Genomic DNA, 12630 nt, shown 5'->3' with positions numbered 1-12630 from the left:
TTTTCCATGAGCTCTCTGGAACCACTTATTTCATTTTTTAAAAGGTAAGATAACAAGGAACACATCACTTCACATCTATATTGTCACATGTAGTTTCTTTGATAAAATTACAACAGAAAGAAAAATTGCTTCCACATATGTACCCATGGCAGAGACATCTTGTAGTATTTTGATATTTCACAATATGATTTTTCCACTTGCTCCTGACCTTGCCATCTAAACACCTCTTTACCTATTTTTTTAAATATTTATTGATTGACCTTTATTTATTTATTTATTTATATGTGGTGCTGAGACTCAAACCCAGCGCCTCACACATACCAGGCAAGTGCACTATCACTGAGCCATAACCCCAGCCCCTCTTTACCTATTTTAAGGCTTTATTAAACTCTTACTATGTGCCGGGGAGAATGTGCACACTACCTCCTTTCAGGTTCACTGTGAGCAAGAGGTAGGTGTTATTATTATCTTCCTTTACAGATAGGAAAACAAAAACTTAACAGGATGATCTTACCTGTAAGACACAGAGTTACCATGTACAGAAACAAGGACATAAGTCCAGCAAGTAGCGTCCAAGTGTAGTTCCACATGCTACTAAGAACTGGTTTGAACTATTACACAGGTCTGCATCTAACAAGTATGCATATAACTTTCTGAATGTGTCTATGGAAAAAAGATATGTTTGAAAATATTTTACATGAAGAAGTTCTTAAAAGAATGGAATTAAATTAAAACAGGGAATTTTAAACGAACATTTACTATCATTTAATCAAATACTCATCAATGAGGACAGTAGTAAATGGACAATCTAAATTCTACTCCACTCACAGCTATTTCATTGATCTTGGACCACAGGGTGCACATTTGTAAAGTGAGGCAGTAGGCAGAAATTTTGGTTACAAAGACCCTTCCCAAACTGAAACATAAAATTTTATATTAAATTACTTTAATCTCATAGAACTTCACTATCCCTAAATCTGCAGATAGCAGCAGTAATAGGGAAATGCTATAGGGAATGAAGTTGCACCCACTAACATTCTATGGATATGAGTTTATGGACCTATATTAAAGAGCAAGATTATTGCACTTATTAGAGATGGTTTCTATAAGCAAGTAAAATTAGGAAGATAGAGATTGCCTCTATTAGAAAGAGTAAGAAATAAGGAACCAAGCTGAATTCCATTTATTTTAGCTTACTGATTTTCAGGTTTGTTTACTATGTGCCAAACACAACTTAAAATTAAAGCAATAATTTAGAAGTTATTGCTTTAAAGCAAAAGAAGAAAAGGGTCTCTGCGGAGAAAGTGTTTCCCTAGAGTTTTCCTAATACTGATTAACACTAGTTTTTGAAATGTTAATTAGTTTTGAGCTTAACAGCTAGTCATTGTCTAAAAGGGCATGGCACAAAACTTTTTCAAAGTGTGGACTAAGGACTATTTAACTCTTTAATGCCAAGGACTGGCCATTTACTCCATTTCTGGCCACTGAACCATGGGAATGCCAGGACTGATTAGCTGTGGTGATTAGCAGGCTGATGTTAGGACTAGAATCACTTGTCATTCGCTTACATTGAGAGACTACTCAGGAATTTTCTAACTTTTATCAGAGCAATGCATTCTATTTAGCAGTGTTATGGGATGCATATTTTTAAACCTTTACAGACTATGAATAGACTTAATATAATCTATACTACTTTTGAAATAAGATCGAAAATTACTATATTTTAGTGATTGGTTCCGTTATTTAATTGGTATAATGGCAGAAAATAGAGCTGCTTGTTTCTTAGGCTGTATCTTAGAGCCCATATTAATACTTCTTTTAAATCTGTGTCATCTAAATTTCACATGTTCCTATTGCTTTTCAGTGAAGCAAAACACTCTTCAAAGTATAGTCACTAAAAACTTCATAAAAGAGAAGAATACTTATGGGGAAATATGCCTTCATAAACACCAGTTAATAAACAGAATAAGACAATGGAAATCAGAAAAGTGGTATATAATAACAAATGTTTGCCCTATCTAATGATTTTATTTATAAAGCAAAAATGCCCTTATGTCTAGGTATCCTATATATGACTTCACTATCATTCACTCCATTTTACTACCCAGAAACAGAGTTAAGAAATTTGCACAAAGTTTTAAAATTAAGTAGTAGTCTGTATTTGAAAATGTTCTATTACTATCATCATTTTAAGATGAAGTAGCAATCCTTGATGAAGACTTAAAAATACACAAATAGCCAGCTGTGCTGGCGCACACCTGTAATTCCAGTGACTCTGGGAGGCTTATGCAGGATTGCAACTTCGAGGCTAGCCTCAGCAATTTGTGAGACCCTGTCTTAAAATAAAAAGGGCTAGGGATGAAGTTCAGTGGTAGCATGCTCCTGGTTTCAATCCCCAGTACCACCCCCTCCATAAACAAACAAAAAAACACATCCACAGGTATTTTCCCCCTTGGCATATAAAATTTCTTTAACCATATTTGGGACAAGAATCTAGTCTTCTGCAAATGGAAAACTCTACATTATGGCATGGAATAATCTATTGTGGAACATGTTATTGAAGTAGCTGCTTAAGTATTAAACTATGAAAAGTTAATAATTCATTTTTTCAAAATAAGGCAACATTATAGTACAGAACTTAAGTAAAAAAAAAAAACAACTAGGTGGACATTTTTGAGAAACATCTTAATTCTGAGAAGGTATACAGCAAAGCTAAGATCACAGATAGTGAGAAGTAAAATAATATCCAGAGTAGATTGTCATCCAGTGAAAGTGATGCTTGTAGGAGACTATTCTGCCTGATAATATAGCATTTGCAGAAAGACCAAAGTCTGTGAGAAAAAGAGGGGAAGCAGAATTGGTACTCTGAGGGAAAGTTGATTCAGGAGCACAGTAATGCAATAAAAGGAGAATCTTAAGGATGCTATTAAAAAAAATCCTCAAATTTAATTTTAATGTTAGTCTTTTCACATAACATTCTAAATAATGTTGGTTTTTTTCTTTATTTCTAAATTACATTAAAGAGAATCTTTTTTAAAATCACTATCCTTTAGATTTATTTGACATTATTATTATAATTTTCCAGATTCCTCCATAGTCTTTTGAATCAGCTATTCCTGATTCTTTTCTTTTGTAGGAATTAATATGCATTGTTCATTCATGTAGAATTATTTTCTTTCATTTCAGTTTACTTGTATTTTTCTCAGCCTCCCATGGCATTTGATAAATTTGTTAATATTTGATTTCTTTTTAATAGCACAAATAAACGTTTCAGTCCTCTTTTTTGCTCCTGTGACTGAAAAACCAGACCAGAACAATTGTAGAAGAAGAAGTTTATTTGGAGGCTCAGGATTTCAGAAGTCTCAATGCATTGATGACAGGCTCTATTTCTTAGGGCTTTAGGTGAGACAGAACCTCATGGCAGAAGAGTATAGTGGAGGGAAGTCGCTCAAATGATGATCAACCACTGGCCAGATACACAATGTGTTCTCCAAAGGCATGCCCCAAGGAACCCAACTCCTCCAGCCATACCCTACCCACCTTCAGTTACCACCCAGTTAATCCCATCAGGGGATTAATTCACTGATTGTGTTAGGGCTCTCATAACCCAATTTTTCCTCTAAACCTTGCATTGTCTAATGTGAGCTTTTGGGGGACACCCAACATCCAAATCATAACAATAAAGGAACTACAGAAACTAGACCAGGCATGAGAATAGGGCCTTAGATCTCAGCAGCGTAGGTGGTAGCCAAAGATGAAGAGACCTGATAGAATGGTTAAACGCCTTTTCAGGAGTCTCTCAAAGCTGAGATGCTCAGAAAAGGAGCCAAACACGCTTAAAGCAATTTGATTGTGTTACCTTAGCTTCCACATCTTGTCATAGAGTTTACAAACTACATTACTTATGTGTATGGTAAGCTATTGCTTTTACAGAAAAAACAAGAACAACACTAGAAAGACCAAATTATTCATGAACTAAGCTATAACCTGCATACCACATTGAATAAATGGCAATTTTCTGAAAAATCTTTTTAATTTACACCAAGCACATTTTCCTCACACCAATTAAATCCATTAGCCCACAGTTTGTTGAGTTTAACATAATAACATAAAGAACTACCAATGATATACTAACAAATCTGTACAAGGAATGAACATGTGTATATGAGAATGAGACACAAAGCAGGGGTCTGTATAATTACATAATTAATTAAATGTTTCTTTGATTTTTGCAGTTACCTTTTAAAGTTATCATTAATAAACAGATATTTCAAATGACTTATTATCAAGGGAAACATTTTCCAATCAATCTTATATTCTTTGTTATTGGAACTAAAAGTATATGTAATGAGAAGCCTTTGATGATAATCAAAGTGGAGACTGAGTACAAGTCCTAACACTTATGCTCATGAGACCTTGGGCAAGTACATCTCTGATCAATGTCTGCAACTTGAAGATAAAAGCATGATTCAAAAAATTTAAGTCAGCAGATAGTTTTGCATGCACAGACATAAGGGGTTCATTTTTTGCCTTCTGGGGATAGTGTTACACTCTCACCTAAGAGTGTGACCATCACAGTACAGAAAGTCAACAATCTGTTGTAAAATCCATTTTCTTAACACCTCCAAAATAAATTAATATTTTAGGACATTAATCACATGTATGAAGCTTTGAAGAAAGCTCTATATTAATTAATTAACAAAAAATAACTGACATAGGGAATCATTATATTCTGTATTTAGATAGCCTGCCCAAATAATTTCTCCTTATAGACAGATTTATGAGTCAATTCATAAAAGGAATATTTATTAATTTACAATGAAATATCATAGGTTTCAAGTAGAGGTCCATTCCCTATCTGCAGATTAAAAAGTGAAGCAAAACAACCACTGAAAAATTCCTTTGTGAATATAAAATCAAAGCAAGGGGGAATTAGATTGATTGAATGCTTTAACACCATCATGCTAAGACAGCATGATAAAGCATCTATGTCTTAATAGAGATGATTTTAATAACATTAGCACCTAACACTTATGGAACATTTCCTATGTGCCAACTATTTTTCTAAGCCTTAGTTCATTTAATGTTCATTAAGTCTAGTGTAAGAAGTCCTGTTATTATCTTTGTTTTATAATGAAGAATCTAACACAGAAGGGTTTGTTAACTTGCATATGATTGCAAAGCAAGAAATGGTAGAGAAAAAACAAACCAACCTAGGGGACTTAAATTATCAGTGTCTGTTGGATAGAATGAGTTGCTGTCTTATAGAATGTCTTGTAAATACTAACTTAATGAATAAAGCTGTATCATTTTCAGGCTAAAATGGACTGAGATAAAAAGTATTTTTAGTGATAAGATAGGCATTACACACTGCTAACATTTTTTAATTAGCCAGGAGGGTACAATTGGCATATCCGATCTCATGATTCTCATGCTCAGTATTTCCCTAGAGGTAGCCTCTATTTTCAAATTGACATTGTTTCTTTAAAGGTGGTTTATTTTTTTTTTCAACCAATATTTATAGTGTGCCTACTGTGTACCTGGATCTCTATCAGGTACTCTGACTACAATATAACAGAAAAGACAAAAATACCCACTTTCATGGAACTTAGTCTATTAGCTGTAAACACTAAGTGAATGAACAGATAAAATTAATACAGAAGGTAAGTGGGTAGTGAAAGAAAAACAAGGTGCAAAAATAGAGAAGACAGGTGGGAATCTATTTTCTACAAGGTAGTCGAGGAAGATTTCTCTATGAAGTTACATTTGCTTTATTAAGCAGCAATCATACAAAGATTCAGGAAAAACACTTTCTAGCAAGAATGAACAGTGAGTTCAGAGAGCTGGGTGCAAAAGAAAAGAGCAAAGAAAAGAGTGGAGTGCATTCTAGGTGTGTTATATCTATTCAACTGGTTCACAGCCAAATGTTTCGAGGCTGGGAATCACTCTATTTTCTTGGCATATCTCTACTCTGATTTAAATATTTTACTATCAGAGAAAAATTATATGAAAATAAAGTTTGCCAAAATGGGTAAAATAAATATGTTGATTGAAAAAGACAAATCTAGAATATAAGGAAATCAAAAACAGGCAGCAAATCGGATGGGAAAACATACCACGCAAATACTAACTTAATGAAAATGAATAAAGCTATATCATTTTCAGGCTAAAATGGACTGAGACAAAAAGTACTTTTGTGTTAAGGTAGGCATTACACACTATTAACATTTTTTTAATTAGCAAGGAGGGTACAATAATTCTCAAACTACTGTGAAAGTAAGATTCAGATTCAAAACACATGCAGAAAAAAAAAATCAAATAAAACTGATGACAAAAATGTTAAAGCCAGCGTGGCAGTGGGTGATAGTAACACATCTCTCAGTGATAGATCAATAGGCAAAATTCTTAAAATGGTCTAAGAGTTAGAATTAACAGCAGACAGATGAATGAAGCTAAGTGCCAAGCTTCTTTCAGCAACTATGTAATAACCCATCCCTGCCCAATATGGAGGAAAGTTTTGTAAGAATTGATCATATGTGAGGCCAATAGCAATTCTAATGGAATTTAAAAGAATTGATATCATACAGACTGTATTCTTAGAGAATCAGCAAAGCATATTAGAAATCAATGAAAATTAAAAACCTTAAAATATGTTAGAAATTTAATTAAAAATATCTCATGCATCAAATAAGAAATAATAAGGGAAGTTAGGAAACACTTGGATGTAAAAAAAAAAAATGCAAATAGCACCAAACACCAAACACTTGTTAGAAGCAAGAAAAGCAGTAGAGAAAGGGAAAAGCATTTGCTGAATTATTTATGTTAATTCATCTAAAAGAAAAAATACATTAAGAACTTAGGAAAAGGAAATATAATAAATGCAAAGAAGGTAATCATAAAGAGATATTGAAGAAAAGATATTAATGAGATAGAAATTCAATATTAAATGGACAAAATCAATAAAGCCAAAACCACTACTTTGAAAAGGATAAAAATACAAAAGCCTCTAGAATCAAAAATAGGAATGGAGACAGAAATAAGTCATTTCTACGATGATAAAGGCAACATAATTTTAGCTTCAGTCAAGATTAGAAGTATGGAGAAATATCAGTGATGTCATTAAATTTGAAAACTCGTTGAAATGGACACCTTCTTAGAAAATCATACATTACTACATCTGACTCCAAGAAGAATGGGAAAACTTGAGAGGAAGCATAGCAGAGTAAATAATTTAAACATCTTCCCATATCAGGAGAAATCTCTTAGAAGTTTCCTGTATGGTCCCTGTTTTAGTCAGTGCTAGTGTTCTGAAAGAAAAAAAAAAATCATCTCTGTTTCCTTACACTATGAGAGTGGCAGTTAGCAGTTCCCCAAAACGAGTATAGTTTTTGCTTTTATTTTGTTTTAAAGTCTATAAAAATAGTCCAAGAAATCAAGAGCCAACTTTAAATATCTACCTAACTCTGTACACAAATCATGTCGTCTTATAAGATCCTTTCTTCTATATTATTCTTCCCACCAGGAAAAAAACAGTGAAGGGATCAGAAACCAGGCACTTGAATGGGGAGAGGAGCAGTTGGAGCAAGCAAGGAAAGAAGAGTTGCAGTATTCTCTGTTTCAGTATGCTCAACTCCTTCTTTCCATAGCTTCCTCAATTAAAGGAGTTATATAATTATGCCTCATACTGGACATTTTAATTTTTGAAATAATGTTAATTTTGAAATGAATCTAAAATCACCTTAAGTGGTAGTGGGGTGAGGGCAGGAGGAAAAGGAAAGGAGAAAACAAATAATAAAGACCAAATTATATAACAATTCTGAAACTCTGATCAAGACTCCATCAAAGGGCTGAGGAAAAAATATTTCAGAAAATTGGTTTATAGGGTAATTAAAACCAGAAAATATTTTTCTTGTGTTTATTTTAATAATATCATCTTCTTTAGTAAACTTGTATTGTCATGGGTTTAATGGTGTTGATCCCAAATTCTTAGCTTAAGTTCTAATCCTAAATATCTCTGAATATGACTTTCGTTGGAAATAAAATCTTTGCAGGTGTAATTAGTGAAGATGACATTATACTTGAGTAGGTTGGACCCTTAATCCAATATGACTGGTTGTCTTTATGAAAAAGAGAAAATTTGAACACAGGCAGGTGGATAAGAAGAAACCTGTATAAAAATAAAGAGAACCATCTACAAGCTAGTGAGAGAAACCTGAAACATATCTTCACCCACAGCTCTCAGAAGGAACCTGTTTTACTCTGTCCAGGTTTATATAACAAGATACCACAAACTGGTTGTCATAAAGAGGAGAAATTTGATTCTCCAAAGTCCTGGAGGCTGGAAGTCCTAAATCAGGGTTCCAGCAAAGTCGGTTCTGGGAAGGTGCTCTTCCTCTCTTGTAGACAACTGCCAGCTTTCACTCTCTCCTGTGTGGACAGAGAGGAAGTACTGGTCTTTCATACTCTTTAGCAGGATACCAGTCCCCACCTTTATGATTTTATCCAAACCTAATAACCTTCCAAAGACCCCACCTCCAATAACATTAAATTAGGGGTTAAGACTCCAACACATGCCTGTTGGAAGGACACACATTTTGAGTCAGAATACAAGTATCCTCCCAACATCTTAAATTTCAAATTGCTAATCTCCAGATCTATAAAGCCTATTATTGAAGCCTCCTAGTTTGTTATGGCAACCATAGCAAACTAATCCAATTCGTTACCCAAGGATATGATTGCTTTTGCTTTAGTTATTAACTAACAAATTTTAGCCATTTTATTTTCTATTTTTTTAAGGGATAGAGTCTTGCTATTTTTCCCAGAGGGGCCTTAAACTCCTGGGTTCAAGCAATTCTCCTGCCTCAGCCTCCCTGGTAGCTGAAACTACAGGCGTGTGCCTCTGTACCCAGCTTATTTTCTTTTTTAACTGCTGGGAAATTTGGCTCAGTAATTTTTTTATCATTTTGCTCAATATTTTAAAAGGCCTATGTATTACTTAACCTTTATGAGCTTCAGGTTTTTGTTTGAAAGTAAATTCAGATTGTTTGACAACCATACTCACAATCCCCTGGTGGCTTCTGATCACAGCAACAATATCAATGTAAAAATTGAGCTTGTAGCAGCCCACAAGTTCAAATGATCTGGGTAGTGTCTATATCTCTAAAATCAAATTCTTCTTTCCCTCTCCTTTACTTAATCCCTTCATGTGTATTGCCCAAACAACCCAAGTTCATTCTGTTCTCTAGATTTGGGCACATAACTTTCCTTCTTTTATTTCTTGTTACCAACCATAGCTATTGAAATTTTATCTTCCCCACCACTGTTAACTCTACCTCATTACCTTGTTTTCCCCTCTTCATTTGTTCTGGCCTGAAATAATCTTATTTGGGGTTTGAGTATTATCTCCTCTCCTAAAAATTAATCTTGAGGATAGTGACTCGTCATTTTTATTAATCCCTATATATCCTTTTGTCCCTGAGCTCTTAAAAAATGTATCAAATTGAATAATCAAGTATTTATCTTTCTGTGTTTATAATGTTTTACAAATCATGGCTACATGGACAACAATCCTGAAAGACTTTAAAAAAAACAGATAATATTGATAAATTGCCTATCATATAAATAAATGAAAATATTATGCAAAAATAATTTTTAAAATACTTAAAAATTTGTTAAGAAAAAAATAGTTGTAAAGGTCATCTTTTGATGATTTTTAAAATGTCTTAAAATAGATAATCCATACCTTTACCTATTCAAAAGTACAAATAAGACTTGAAGTTATTAGCCTTTAAGAAATGTTTTGACTACAGTTAAATAAATAACATTTATTTGTGAAAGAACACAAATAGAATGAAATAAGCTTATTTTATTAATGGAAGTATTTGCAAAATACATGATACAGAAGATGGTGCACAGAGGTCTTCAATTGTAAGCCTCCCTAAACATGTTAGTTCTGTTAAAATTAAATTCATGATAGAGGAAGGAGAGCTTGGGCAGAGCATTATAGCCCACATTTGAGTAGTCTCCAGGTCTTTTTAAAAATGTCTAGTATTTCTGGCACTTTGCTGACCTAATAAAGCCTTCTCCACACATATGAGATATGTAGATCAGTGTTCCTGTCTCTCAGATCACCTATCCCAAGAAAGCATTCCTAAATTCCTGATCCTTTACCATTCGAAAACCAGGGTCTGGGCTGGAATCTCCTGGAAACTGCTCTCTTGGACAAAGGTTTTGAATTGCCTAAATTTTCCCTGTTTGCAATTTGCTTCTTGAAATTAAAGTATTATGAACTGCCAGGGGCCTCCAGTAAAACACATGGTGACTTGGAAAATGTATCTCTCTGCACTGTACATTCACTGGTTTTCATGAATATTTGAACCAAAAGCAGGAAATAGTAAAGGGATCTATCCTAAGATCAAGCTAAATAGCTAACTATACAATGCCAGTCTCAAGGTAGCAGGATTCTGGCATGAAACTCCATTTTCTCTTAGAATAATTTGCATTGGGATTATGGGCTAAATGTTAGCAAAGTGTCTAAGCTTATATTATATATATATATATATATATATATATATATATTTTTTTTTTTTTTCTTTTGGTACTAGGGATTGAACCCAGGGGCTATGATTCTTCATGAGACTGCACACTTTGGCATTTAAGTGCAACATATGCAAGCCTAACTTGTAGGCTCTGTCTTTACATTTATCCAAATTCTCTACATGATGGCAGCCAACTTTTAATGAAAAGCATTGCTACACAACATGATTTACTTGCTCTGTGCATTTTTTTTCTAGAAAAATTTTGCTTTACATTAAATACAAACTGAACTTTTACTAAGGCTTCTGCTGCTGATTAAAATTTGTTTTATAAACCAACAATCTATCCAAACACTGAATCCTATGAAAAAAATAAAATGATAATCAATATAATTTGTTTTGTTTGATGCTATAATAACTGTTTAGACTACACAAAATTACCTTCTCTTTGTACGAAAATCATATTTCAAAATTCACTGGATTTGTATTTCTTATGGTGAATCATGCAGTATTTAAACAAAGCATGGAAAGACAAAGGGAACAAGAAGAGAAATCTTAAAAAGAAAACAAATTTAGTGAAAACGAGAGGAGGAATAGAGAAAAGGAAGCCCACTAGAAACTGCAGAAGCTGCATTATCTGTATATAATGTGACTATAATACTACATTGGTCAGCAACTATAATGTAAAAGGTAATGTGTAAGAGTTTTTATATGCCTTTCAGAACTATAAAGGGAGTGTGAGTGGATTTTAAACATTTTGATTAGCACCACAAAGATTTTAATGCTTTATTTAAACAGTTTGCTATAGGGCAAACACATTTGGTAGACAAGTAAAATGAAAGCACAGGCATCAGTTTCTCTGTTTTCTATTAAGTAATGTTGCGAAGTAAGCAGAAGTTGGATTCAGATATCAGATAATTATCTCCACACTGTGTGTCACAGTAAATAATTTTAATTGGTTTAACTTCAGGGACCATTACTGGCCTAATTAGAAACATGAAAAGGCTACAAGTATTAGGAAATATCCTGAAGGAATGAGAACATTAGCAATTCTGTCAAGCCATTTTTAAAATAAGTACACAGTAGCAGCCACATTTCAGTGAAAGGCAGGGTACTTGAAAGGTGCTTTTAGGAAAACAGTGCTTGTGAGTTTGTAATAAGACACTGTAATAGGAAGCACAGAAATTGGGTAACAGACTGACATGTATGTATTTCTGTGTTAAAAACATTCTAATCTTGCTCAGATTGCTGTTTCTAAAAGATGCAAGTTAGTGTTTTCAAAGTAAAGGAACAATAGTTGAGGTGAGCTGTATGTGTATCAAGAACATATTGACTTGCTAAAAGAGAAAACAATCTTTGAATAAAATGACTTTACCTAAACATCTTCTGCATACAGGGAGATGTTCTGAGTAAAGAACTACATTGAATGCTTATTATCATTTGTTTTTCTCTTCAGTTCTCCAAAATTCATTAGAAACACATGGCTACTATTCTGGGAAAGATACACATATGTGTTATATTTACTACACTAGATATCATAGTTTGTATCTAGAAAATGGCTATATTCTGAAAGAAAATTGAGATACTGTGACCATTGAGCCAAAGATTATACTAAAGAAAGCCTTTTTTTACTTTCAACACCAAGATCCCCAGTTAAGTGAGTGAAATTTTGACATTATATAAGATACCTAGTATTCCATAACATTTTTAAAGGAACAAATAATACCAGGAAATTTTTTTCTTTCTTTTATGGTATTAGGGATAGAACCCAGTGGTACTTTACCACCAAACTACACTCCCAGTACTTTTAGTTATTTATTTAATTTTGCGAGAGGCTCTTCCTAAGATGCTTGGGCTCCCACTAAGTTGGAGAGGCTGGCCTTAAACTTGTGAACCTCCTCTCTCACCCCTCTGCGAGTCACTGGGATTGTAAGTGTGCACTATCATACCAGGTATACCAGGAGCTTTTAAACAATAGTTATATTGCAAAATTTTGATGTTTATGATGTAATCTAGTTTTTAGTTTTCCCTTTTCTGAAAAGGCTGATGGTAACATTAGACCATGTTATTTGGGATAGGTAGATTTTAAGTGGAC

This window comes from Spermophilus citellus (genome assembly GCF_964194105.1).
Source record: "Spermophilus citellus genome assembly, chromosome: 1".
In the NCBI taxonomy this organism is placed as follows: domain Eukaryota; kingdom Metazoa; phylum Chordata; class Mammalia; order Rodentia; family Sciuridae; genus Spermophilus; species Spermophilus citellus.
The sequence above is the reverse complement of the archived record's forward strand: the minus strand, read 5'-3'. Positions refer to the sequence as shown.